General features: G+C 46.3%; 1 long non-coding RNA gene across 1 annotated transcript; it reads right to left on the bottom strand.

Moving 5' to 3' along the window:
• Nucleotides 1–1,035: 1,035 nt before the first annotated feature.
• On the bottom strand, nucleotides 1,036–10,327 carry LOC122463120. The gene is made up of 4 exons (XR_006286156.1): nucleotides 10,275–10,327; nucleotides 5,206–5,385; nucleotides 3,905–3,986; nucleotides 1,036–2,341 (listed from the first exon to the last, which is right to left on the bottom strand). It is a non-coding gene; the product is annotated as an uncharacterized LOC122463120 (long non-coding RNA).
• Between the last annotated feature and the right edge of the window lie 1,751 nt (nucleotides 10,328–12,078).

Genomic DNA, 12,078 nt, shown 5'->3' with positions numbered 1-12,078 from the left:
TTCTGATCCTGGACCCTGCTGCATGGGGACCCGAGACCCTGGTGCGTGGGGCCTTTAGCACACAGCTACAGAATTGGGCCTCATGCGGCCTATGGCTCACTGGTTGAGAACTGCTGTTTTAGCCTCAAAAAGGGAAAGGAGTATCTCCATTTTACAAATGGGGAAACTGAGGTACACAGTGGTTAAGAGAACTTTGCCCAAGGTATCACAGGAAGCTCATGGCACAACCAGTATTAGAATCCATCTCCTCTGACTCTCAGTCCAGTGCCTACTCCCCATCACCAACAGAAGAGAACTTTTTTTTTTGGAGCTGATGCTACTGAAACGCTGACGACCTTGCGTGGGTCATCAGCAGCGGGGATCAAACCTGGGATCTCTTGAGCTTAATGCATGAACCTCTACTGCCGGAGCTAAAAGACGTGCGCTTCTTAACCGAGGCTGTAGCCAGTTCATCCATCTGAAGCCATCACTTGAGGGGGACAGAGTGCTACACAGAGGAGGCCTGGGTTACACTTAAGATCCCAGGCCAGGTCCTATGGCAGATCTTTGAGTCTCTAACCCCTTACATTTTTACCTCATGCACTTTTCCCTCATTCCTGCAGGTTCATTCCATGGCTGAAACCCTGTGAGGGCATCTGGGCAAGGAGCTGCCGAGGGGCTCAGACTGAGTCCTTGCCTCCGGCTTCCTCTGAGCCTTTCACTTATTGAATTAGGATAAATTGGAACTTTCATAAACAGCGATATAAATCATTATCTCAAGTTAACAGATGTGGTCTCACCAGGGTAGAGCTCTGTTAATAACTCCTTCGGATTAGGGCTGATTGGTACAATTTGAAACTTGTTTCTCTCAGCTTGATCAGGCGCGTTGTAACTGTGGCAATTATCCCATTTCACTTTCAATAGCTCAGCACAGAAGAGCCGCCGTCTCCGATCCATCCTTCTTAATGAGCCCAACGCGGGGTGCTCCGTGTCTTTGCCAACTACACGCGCCCCCTGCCCCCAAACTCATCTCGAAGAAACTTACCCCGAGAGGATAGCCGAGGCAGCTCTTCCAGGGTGTGAGAGATGCTAAGTGGCCATATACATATCATTCAGATATTTGGCTGCTGAAAACTCTCCCTACATTCTAACAGCATCATTTATTTTTTTTTTTGGTTTTGTTTTTTTGGCAGCCTTCCTGCTTGGAAAATTAGATGAAAAAACTCCGTTGTATCCAACCACTAGAGCTGGTTGAATAGAATTTGATGACTATATATATTACATGCTGACTTTTCTGGGGTTTGATAAACGTATTCAATGATTTTTTTTAATTTATTTAGTAGGCGTTAGTCAAGGTTTTGATGAGTGAACATGAAATCCTTAGCATATTATATTGGTCAGGTATGTTTTTCCCCATTATTTCACTAGCTCTGCCAACAATCTTAAGTCCCAGTTCAGCAAAGCAATTACTTACCTTTATGAGCATGTATTTCCCTATTTAGAAAGGTGCTTGAACACGTGTTTAAACCCATGCCTAGTTCCCAATAAACTCAAGAGTTTTGCTGAATCCGGACCTTGGACAGGAAGGTTTGTCCTGTGGTTAAGGCATTGGCCTAAAGATCTAAATTCAGTTACCAGCTCTGTTATAAACCCCCTCTGTGATCTTCCCAGAAGTGCCTGCATGACTGAGGAACACAAGACACACTGAAAGTCAATAGCGCTTGGGCTCCAAAGCCTTCAGCATTTTTTTTTTTTAAATCCCACCATTAATCTCTCTGCCTTGGTTCCTGTCCTGAAAACAGGGAGAATAATTCTTCCTTTCCCCCACCCGCAGTCTGTCATTTCTATTTAGATGGTCAACTTTTGGGGGGCAGGGACTGTCTGTGTTTGTACAGCTCAACAGATCCCAGCTTAGTTGGGACCTCTAAGAGCTGCTGTAATAATCATAATAAACATTGTGGTGACACTCATGCAATATTAGAGATTAAAATACAAATGCTGATTCTTCTCTCTCAAACACCAGGCAGCCACAAAACTTCACAGTTGCGGGGAGGGGAGGGGAACAGACCAATCGAAGCAAGAGGCAGTTTGGAACCACGGTCTGATTTCTTCTCTGTTGGCAGGGATATGTACATTTCCCCTTTCATTCATAATTCAAACACATTTATCCCAAAGGAATGGTGACTAGGACGTTGCACAGAAGAGTTGCACGGTGGTACCCAATATTTTGGCAGCGATGTACGCTCAGGACTAGGTCTTTCACTCTTCCCTCTATTCCCTGCTGCTTTCCAACTGCACCTATGAGGGCTCACATCGTCACCAGGGCTCGGGCTGCTTAGAATCCTGCTGCTTGCAATATGTTCTGCTAAAAATAATAGGAGTAATTAATGCTCTTTAATGGGAGTGCTGCCATCTGCTTTGAAATGCCACCCACAATGGCCATTTTTGGCTTTATCAGCCCTGTGGGCTTCTTCCCAGCATTCTCACAAGCAGAAGGGTGGAGGGAGGTGAAAAGAGCAGACCCAGTTGCTTTCTCAGCGACAGACTTTGCATTCCTCTTACTCCGCTGTGTGCTAGAACTCAAGTGAGACTGGGATGTGGAGCAAGTCAAGCCCTGTTGCAAATTGGGCAAATTCACCATTGCATCTGAACCAGGCAGCAGTGACAGAACCCGAAGCTAATTCACAGGCCTATTATTAAGAAAAGGGAAACCAGAAAGAAGCAGTCCCAAAAATCTCAAGCCTCTCTGGAGGTGGGCAGAAGCTACTGCTGTCTGTCAGAGGAGTACTGCCCAAACAATATATATATCTGTGTGTGTGTGTGTGTGTGTGTATACATAGACAGGGCATATGTGTGCATGGAGCATTGTTCATAAGTTACCAGGTTCAAAAACATTGTTGCTCGCTGCAAGGAACACCCTGAGGCCAGTGCTCCACATTCATGGCTAAGGAAGACTCGCTCAGAAGTTAAGACGTGTCAAAGGAGCTACTCCACATCACCGGAAGATGGAAATTGTTAGGAGCGGATGATGGGGCACCGGGCACTCCTAAAAAGTTCCCTTCTAGGTTGAAGACTAATTAATCCTCCTCAGAAGAGACCGAGGAAAGCCCCCAAATGATCAATGCCAAGGTGGGTAAAGTCCCGCATGAGGGAGGCAGGAACAAAGTGACTGAGGAGAAGGGAGCTGGAACTGTGGAACACATGCATGCATCCCCTTCTTGGTGTGATTCATTGTTCCTGATGCCCATAAAACTAGTGAGAGAAGGTGTAGGGTGGACTAAGCTGGCACTTGCAGTCAAGGGTAGCCTTCCTAAGGAGGCACACATGAGAAGCCTGGGCTTATGCTGCTCCCTCCCCTTACTGTGGAGTCCCAGTTGAACACCATGATGCTGCCAAGGCTCATCCCAGAGAAGAATCAGCTTCTCACAGCCACGGCGTCGAACACTGCCGGGCAGCCCTGGTTTATTCCAAAGGAGGCTGAGCCTGCTCAGAGCCACATCTTCATACAGCTCTGGAGCAAGTCATGGAGTAAAATACCATAATGGAACTATGGCTTATCTCAAAGGCAGCTGAGCCAGAGGCCCCAGTGCAGTGGAGGGAAGGCCTTAGGGAAGAATGAACTCCCCACACCACCATGGGCTGGATGTCTCAGTACAGTGCTGGACCAGGAGTGAGAATTAACAGGGAAAGAGGCTGCTTTTTAGAAAGGAGCAGCGGGCCAGAGCCTATGTTCCCTGTTGTTAAACTGGAGAGGAGGTGATGGAGTGGGGTTGTATTTCTCCAGGTGCATCTCCAGATGAAAGCTATCCCTCCCCCGCACAATGGTGCACACACACCTTGGGAGCATGCAAACAGGTTTGGGAAATGTAGAAAGGGAAACTGCCTAGCGTTTAAACATAACAAGGCATCAGTCATAATGCATCACCTTCTGTTCCTTGGAGATTCCAGCCAGAGCCTTTCCCTTCATCTCCACTCATTCTCCCTAATTACATGTGTCGTTTACTCTCCTGTTAAAAAAAGAAAGAGCCACTTGTTTTGGCAGGAAAGGGAAGGCGCCGTCTACAAAAGAGAAACTACACCCGCCTGCGCCATCGCCAGCCCCACCACCCTTTCTCCGACAGCGAGCGAGGAACCCCAGTACAAAGAACAGGGGAGGTGGTTGAGAGAACAGTTTAGCAGACAGGCTGGGAACCCTTTACTTCTCCAGAGAAGGAGGCTTCAAAGCGCCAATATACTGCAGATCCATCTCTCTGATCCACGCTGAGCAAGCGGTGCGGGCTCTCTGTATCCTGGGGGAAGAGCTGTCACACTTCACCCAGACACAGCTCTCCTTCATGGTGAATGACACCTCAGGAGGCAGCCTGCCCTTCCCAGCCAGGGCTTCCATTGTACTGTTCAGACATGTAGGTTTTGATTAAGGCAAGGGGGGCGGGAGGCTGTTTGGGTGAGGAAAAGGAAAGATGGGGAGGGGGAAAAGTGGCAGCTTAGATTCAACATCTAGCCTGCTTGGAATGAACATGGTAAGTCAGATGTGTGCCAGTGTAAAGCCAGTGCAACTCCACCCGGCCCCCAATACCCCCACAATCCTGGATTCTGTACGCTAACGGTATTTCTTCACTCTTACTCAGAGTTGCAGCAAAGTGCCACCTACAGAGTGACCAAACATTTACTTAGGGCCTCTAGGTGTTCCTTGGGTTTGCCATCCAAATATTGGCGCAATCTGTCTCTCCCTTCCCCCCTTGTGAGAAATGACATCACAGCAAAATATGGTGTGCCTTTATAGAAAAGAATTGATGCCTAAATCCTTCCAAGTCTTGGGTTTTTTATTTAAAGGAAGTTTTAGTAGTCTATTCCAGTGAAGGGGTCATGCTGAAGGATGCCCAGGACAGAATGAACCACTGTTAATTCATTCTGATCTCCAGAGAGGGCAGAGCTGGGGCCTGTTTCTGGGACTGGGTTTGGCTTTTCAGCACTGAATGAACACGAGACTATTTCTCTGCCCCAAGAGAAGGGGTTTACACCAGAAGGCAGGTGTGGGTTTCCTCTGGGAGAGTGGGGAGACCCTCAGCAATGATCACATTTAGCTACTGTGTTTAGTCATAGCAGGAATGAGTGATGTTTTCCAGGACAAGGGCAGGAAGAGTCTGCCTGGTACAATCACAGCACATTATACAGCACTGAACTCCAACTTCCACAAGCTTATTACACTGACATGGTTCTACTAACCTTCACCACCCGAACTGTAAAACCAAGTCGATCTGTATAACTGAAGCCCATTTCATAGCTTGTAGTAGGTCGAAAATTCTCCTGCCTTTGTGCTTAGAAACAAATGATCAGGAGCTTGGGAATTTCAGACTGGTCCAAATTCCTAAGCTTCAAACACCCCATCACTCTTTCAACCCTAGGCTTGGGAAAAGAAAAGGGGAAAAAAAAATCAACCAAAGCATTTCAATAAATAACTAAGGTAATTTCCCTAGGGGCTGGTAAATAGCAGGCAAACTACCAGAATTGAGGACAGGAGAAGTTTGGCAGAAACTAGTTAAAAATCTCAAGATGCAGTGTGATAAACTCCTGCCTGCTCCGGCTTTTACGCTGTGTTGCCATTTTCCTGCAGAATGACAGTTTTCAATTACTAGACTGTAGCTAAGAACGAATTGTGCACTTCAGCAGCTGGCTGGAGTTCTCTCTCCTGATTTTCAGATGTGACCAGTAAAATGAACAGAGGCCGCTAATGCAGCTTTCCGTGCATTGCAAACTGAATGAGATGGAGCTGTGGTATGACTGGGGGAAGGAAAGGCAGGAGATGGAAAGGAGCCAGTGGGCTGTCTGACAACTGCACAGGGCAGTGAGCTGTACCACCCCTAGGAACAACTTAAGGTGTTCCTGGCAGTTAATCTGGCATCTTGCTTTTGAAACAGTGCTTAATATAGTGTTTTGCTTGTTTTCAATCGAGGATCCCAAAGTCTCACAGGGATGGAAGAGGCAGAGACTATGTAGGCGGGAGAGCATCTCCTGCTGACATAAAGCACGGTCTACACCACGCTAAGTCAATGTACCTTACATTAAGGGTAGTGGCTTTTTCATACTCCTGTGCAATGTATATTACATTGACTTAAGCGGTAGTATAGACAAGCCTTCAGTGTCCTCATTTTATAGGCAGGGAAGTGAATTATAACAAACCCTGGCTTGGTCATAAACAGGGATTGCACCCTGGACTTTTGACTGAAAGCATGACTCTCTACTACTTGAGCTAAGAGACCAACATCATTAGCTGTTAGATGTAGGCAGGCTCATTTACCCCTTTGTGTTCCAGCCACTGGGAGGGAATTAAACACACCTGGACAGTGAGTTAACATCAGGTGCACAGGGTGAAATTCACCTTTGTGCAAGGGCAAGCCCCCAAGGATTATCCCTATTTAGTCCAACTTCAGCCCTCAAAATAGGCCTAAAGTGATAGACCTTTGATCTGGCCTCCTACAGTTAGGGCAGGTGAATTTCATCCAGTGAGATAAAAGGCTGATTTGAGGTCAAGGGGAGTCTGTTGATTTTACAGGCTATGGATCTGGTCCTATGTTGCTTGCTGTAGGCCACACGACTTCTGGCAGAGCTGGAAATAAAATCCCCTCTGCCTGACTCAATTCTAGCTTCTAACAATCTGTCCATATTGCTTCCCTTTTTCACTGGAGAGTGATCTGCCTCACAGGTAACAAGTTAAAGAAGAGCAAGGCTGATATTCTGTTTTTTCTGATCCCTACTTCAGGTCCAACGCTGCACATCTCTATTGAAGTCTTCGGCTTTCAGCCTGTGCCCACAACTCTCCTTGACTTTGAAGGGCACAAGAGCAGAACACGAACACAGACGTGCAGCGGGGATAAGAGTGTCAGGGCTGAGGCCAGAACTTCATTGCCATGGCTGGTGCTCTTTACACACCAAAGGTAATAGGAAGCAACTGCATAGGCACAGTGGGGCCCACTAACAGTGTTTACTAACTATGCACAATGTGCATAGCCTACCTCTATATTAAAGCTGGCCAGAAAATGGAATTTACAGGCTGTAGAAACCTGAGGTGGGTTTTTTTTGGGGGGGGGAGGAGAAGGTGGTCCTGATTTGGGATGAAAAGTAAAAACCTGGACACATTCTTCCCCCCCATAGGATAGAAATGCTGAAAAATTCCATTTCAGCAGCATGACCTGGCTGCCCACCTGGAAGGCTCCTGTCAATTTCACTTTCTCCCTGCAAGCACAGAGTGAAATCAGCCAGAGCCTTCCCCACAGGCTGCAGAAGGAGGAGTACCCCAGCTGCTTGCCTCCCCCAACCCAGCTGCCCAGGGTTTGGCAGCAGGAGCACTGAGCCTCCCAGTCTCCTCCCCACCTGCCAAAAGTGAAATTGGCAAGTGCCTCCCAGGAGGGGAGCAAGGGAGTGGCCCTTTTGATGGAAAATCCATGTATTTTTGCAAAATTGAGATTTTCTTCAGGGAATATTTTGACCCCCCCCCCGAAGGGTATTTTCCAGTGGAAAACCATTCCAATGGGAAACTCTCAACCACCTCTAACACTGCTGCTCTGGCTGGTTTCCAACACACAGAACTCAGTGAGCACCATTGGAGGCATCAAACTATTTAAGGACACTATCCAATTCTGGTATACTTTGTATTCCTCCCCTTTTATTATAAGAGCACATAAAGAAGTACAAATGCATTAGTATTACCGTCTCTGTAGGGTTACTAACCAGTTCCTATAAACTACAGTTATGTTGCCCTAAAGGAGAAGACTTGAGTGACAGCTCACATTCTTAATCTTTGAGCGTACCGACCTCCCACTTTGGACAGCCTTAGCTGAAGCAACACACAGCAGCCTTGATGAAATGCAGAATAAGGCCAATCCTGGGTTGTACAGCTGCTGCTTTCCTACAACAAATGAATCAAGCCAACAACTCCCATTTAAACAACATTAAATATCTCAGACAAACCCATGAGAAATTTCTAGTCACGTATGAAAATGTCTGGAAACAAGTTGCTGCTGAACGGGGAGGAGGAAAGCATAGGGTAGGGTCAGAGGAGCACGCTTAGTAGTGACATGCCATTTTTAGACATAATTATGTAAATTACATAATTTATCTTGAAATATTGAGATTTTTCCTGTATTTACTGCAATTACGTCAATTGACCTATTTATGTTATCTGACGGCACGTTAAAATGGGACAATATATCCCATTAGATCCTCTTACCACAGTGAATGGAATGATGATTAATTAGATCATAAAAAGGAACTGTGATATGCATCCTTGAACAGGAGTTTCAAAGCTTAAAATAAAAGAACAACCCACGTCATAATTCCCCTTCCTTAAAATATCAGCATCTCTGGTGAGGTATATTCTTATGGATCCAAAGATCAGGGTTCCCCCCCCACCCCACACACACAAATCCATGGTGGTCATCAATATTAAAAGGCAAAATAGATACTACTTTTACAGCACCTCCAGTCTGTTATGCTGAGGAAGCTACCTATGACCGTATCTGGCAAACTCTTAAGCATGTGCTAGACTGGACTCATACGAGTCGTCCCACTGGGACTTGTGCTTCTAAAGCCTTGTCTTCATGGGACCTGACTGGCAGCAAGCCACGATGTGACTCTACCCAGCACACCAGCTTGCCACACAGCATTGTCACATGTGGCTGTTGCTTCAGTGCACTAAGCCTAACGTGCAATGTCCACATATGACATTACTGCAAGGTGGTGTGCTCTGGATTTGCCCCCTGGCTTGCCAAGCACTGACATCCCATGTAGACATGCCCAGTTACAAAGGTGCTTTCGAAAACCCCACCCATTGACTTCAGTGGGACTATTCATGTGAGTAAAATTGAGCTTATGCCCTAAAGCTTTATAAGACCTGACTGCAACTGAACACAAGTCTTACACGCACACTCACGCTCTCACACTTATTCTCACAGCTGGTGCTGACAACCTGTTGCTAACATCACTGATGAGGCTTGTGTACAACAAGGAAGTAAATCAACCAGAACCATAATAAGAAATGCAGGAAGGAAAAGCAATCAGTGTTGACCAAATGGAAAATGACGGAAAAAAGAAAAAGCAATATCTCTCCAGAGTGCCAAGATGAAATACTAAAAACAGAGTGAAATCAACATTGAGAATAAAGCAGCAATGGGCCCAAGGTCCAAATTTACATTTTTAAACATGTCTGAGTTTTGGGGAACAATCGGCTCTAAGGATTGTTCAGACCCATTTGAAAAATGCTTCAGTCCATCTCTATTCACCTAATCACTCGAGCATTGTTGAAGACAACGGAGCAGATATGCTTAAAGTTAAGCATGTGCTTACCTGAATAGGGTTAGACTTGTGTGCTTAATTGCTTTGCTGAACTGGGACCTATGTGACTACACAGACACAATAGGGTTCAACAAGTGCTTAATTTATGCCAGGCCTGAGCAGTTCATAGCTCTGGCACCTTTGGACTTGCTTATCCAGAGTTTAATTCCATCTGATACATATAAAGACCTCTGCTGACCTAAAAATCTGTCAAATTCAGCTAGGATTTGTGTGGGCCAGCTGCCATTTTGTTTGAGGCTTGAAGTGCCCAAACAGGTACAGGAATCTAGGCTGGGGTTTTCAAAAGCACTCAAGGGAGTAAGGCACCAACCCAATGCCCATAGATTTTTTTCAGTAGGAGTTAGGGGCCAAACTCCCTCTACACACTCCCTCCACCCAGTTCCTGCTCTTCTGGGCAATAGTGCAGTTGAGAAAGGAAAGCAGTGCAATAATAATTACTTCATAATGCCTTGAAAACAATATAGGCTATATTTCCATGGGGACTTGGGGCTGTGGGGCTCAAGAGGGGAGTGGGGAAGAGAGACAGAGGAATCAGACATCAAAGATGGATGTATCACCTTAAGCTACTTTGGGAACTGGGCAGGAGAAATACAATCTGTTGCTTCTTCAGGGGGCAGAGGTGGAAAGCAGAGGATCACTTCAACACCCCCATCCATTGCTGTGTCCAATTTTAGTTTGGTGGGTCCTGCGCTTTTCTTGGCAGGGAGCTAAGATGCCACCCTTTACCCCTGCTCTGGGGTGCCAAGGACTCCGCTACTAGCCCAGGAAGGTGGTAGAGGAGGGAAGCAGGGGAGGGGTCTGGGTTTGTACCTCACTCTGAGTCCCAGCCCCTCTCAATCCCTGTGGGTTTCTTACCCTCATGCCCCTTAGGTGGGGTTACCCTCAGTCCTTAGATGCTGTGGGGAAGGGAGTCTCCCTGTCCTGCTGGGCAGGGTCTCGCTTACGCCAATTCTTGGGTCTTCCAAATCTCTCAACACTCCTCCAAGCTTCAGTCCTTCCTCCTCCTTCTCTATCTGCCCGACACAGGGGGTTTTATTAGGTTCCTAACAGGGCCTTAATTGACTGCAGGTGCTCCAATTAACCTGCAGCCACCTTCCCTAGTCTACAGGGAACCACGCCTTAATTAACCTTGATCTTATATATCTAGCACTCTCCCACTGCTCCCTGGCCCTCCTGTATCACAACTCCCACTCTCCCTCACTGGGCAGGGCAGGGCAGGGCAGGGCAGGGCAGGGCAGGGCAGGGCAGGGCAGGGCAGGGCATTATCCTCTAAAGGTGTGCAGCTCCTGCTCCTTCTAATCCAGTGGAAGGGCTCAAGAGCATCTACAGAGGGTTTCATCATCGTTTGTTTTACTCAATTAAAAACCTGCAGACAAGAGATTAGCTCCCTGCTGCTCGGCAGAGGGGTTCTATGCCCTGGCAATGATTTATGATCTACTAGGCAGTGTTTAACTGAATGTCATCCAGAACCTGGAGACACTTACCACAGGGCTGGTCACTCGTGTGAATGAAAAATGGATTCCTGGTGACAGTCACTTGCGTGGTTGAATTTTGATAACAAATGACACGGTGGGGTCAGAGCAGAGGGAGCCTGTAATTAATATTACAGTAGGAGCTGGTATGTAACCAAGAGCTCAGCTTAGAATTAAAATCAATAGAACAACTGTTCATATGTGTCACTCCCGGTCCCTAGGCTCTGAGATATTATGCCAGACGGAGGTAGTCTGGTGGGGTGGAGATCACAGGCTGTGAATATCCATTTACCATTAAATGCAGGCGAGGTATGTTTAGATAGGATTTTTTTTTTTAATGTTTCATTTATTTTCAATTGAAACTCTACACCAAGCTGGGTTTTTTTGCCAGGCCTCCCATAAATCATATAATTGAATTTAGAGTGCCAGAAGGTTGTGGTTTTTCTCAAGCAGTCAAAACACTATTCACCACTTGACGAATGGAATGGTTTTTGCCTTCGGTGGTAGTTACCCCATACATTGTCCTGTCCTACCTCCCCTGGACATTCATACAGTCTCTTCTATTGCAGAATGATCACCACTGTTCTAATATAATCTCCGATATTTGCTTCATGCTACTGTAATTCAATGTTCCTTTGAATTACTGATCTAAATCCTTGCATCTTAGAGATTGGTTTGTTCACCATGTTGATGGCCCAACTAAGCACGTATGATGTGGAGCTTAGTTCTGAGGTCCTCCTTACGATCATGAGGTGGTAAGCCAGAAGACCCTATCCTAGGGGCTACAGAATTCCAGCTACCTTAACCAACTAGAGACCCAAGGTCCCAGTATGATGGGGTTTCTGCCAACATTGTGAAAACCACTGGGAGGTGGTAAACGTTGCTGAGGTGGATCAGGAAGTGGGTCTTAGTGTCAGGCAGGGGTGGGAAGTGGAAGGTGATGGAAGGTATGAGGGCAATAGCTATAGATCAAACTCTAATACGTTCACAAACTGCATTTTTCTTACTTTGCCTATTAGTAAATTTCAATGATTATCGATCAAACTATTTCCATTGGTTTGTGTACGGTGAAATTGACATTTAACCAATAAAAAGGTGATTCATCCCAAGCCTAATTATGCACTAGAACAACCTTAGGACGGTGGTTGGTTGATATGTATTATGCAGGCCCAATCCAGTAAGTGAGCTCTGATTGTGTTTACCAGATTGGGCCCTTATAGAATCCTAGAATATCAGGATTGGAAGGGACCTCAGGAGATCATCTGGTCTAACCTGT

This window comes from Chelonia mydas, chromosome 16 (assembly GCF_015237465.2).
Source record: "Chelonia mydas isolate rCheMyd1 chromosome 16, rCheMyd1.pri.v2, whole genome shotgun sequence".
Taxonomy (NCBI): Eukaryota; Metazoa; Chordata; order Testudines; family Cheloniidae; genus Chelonia; species Chelonia mydas.
This window is presented reverse-complemented; position numbering and strand designations above follow the sequence as displayed.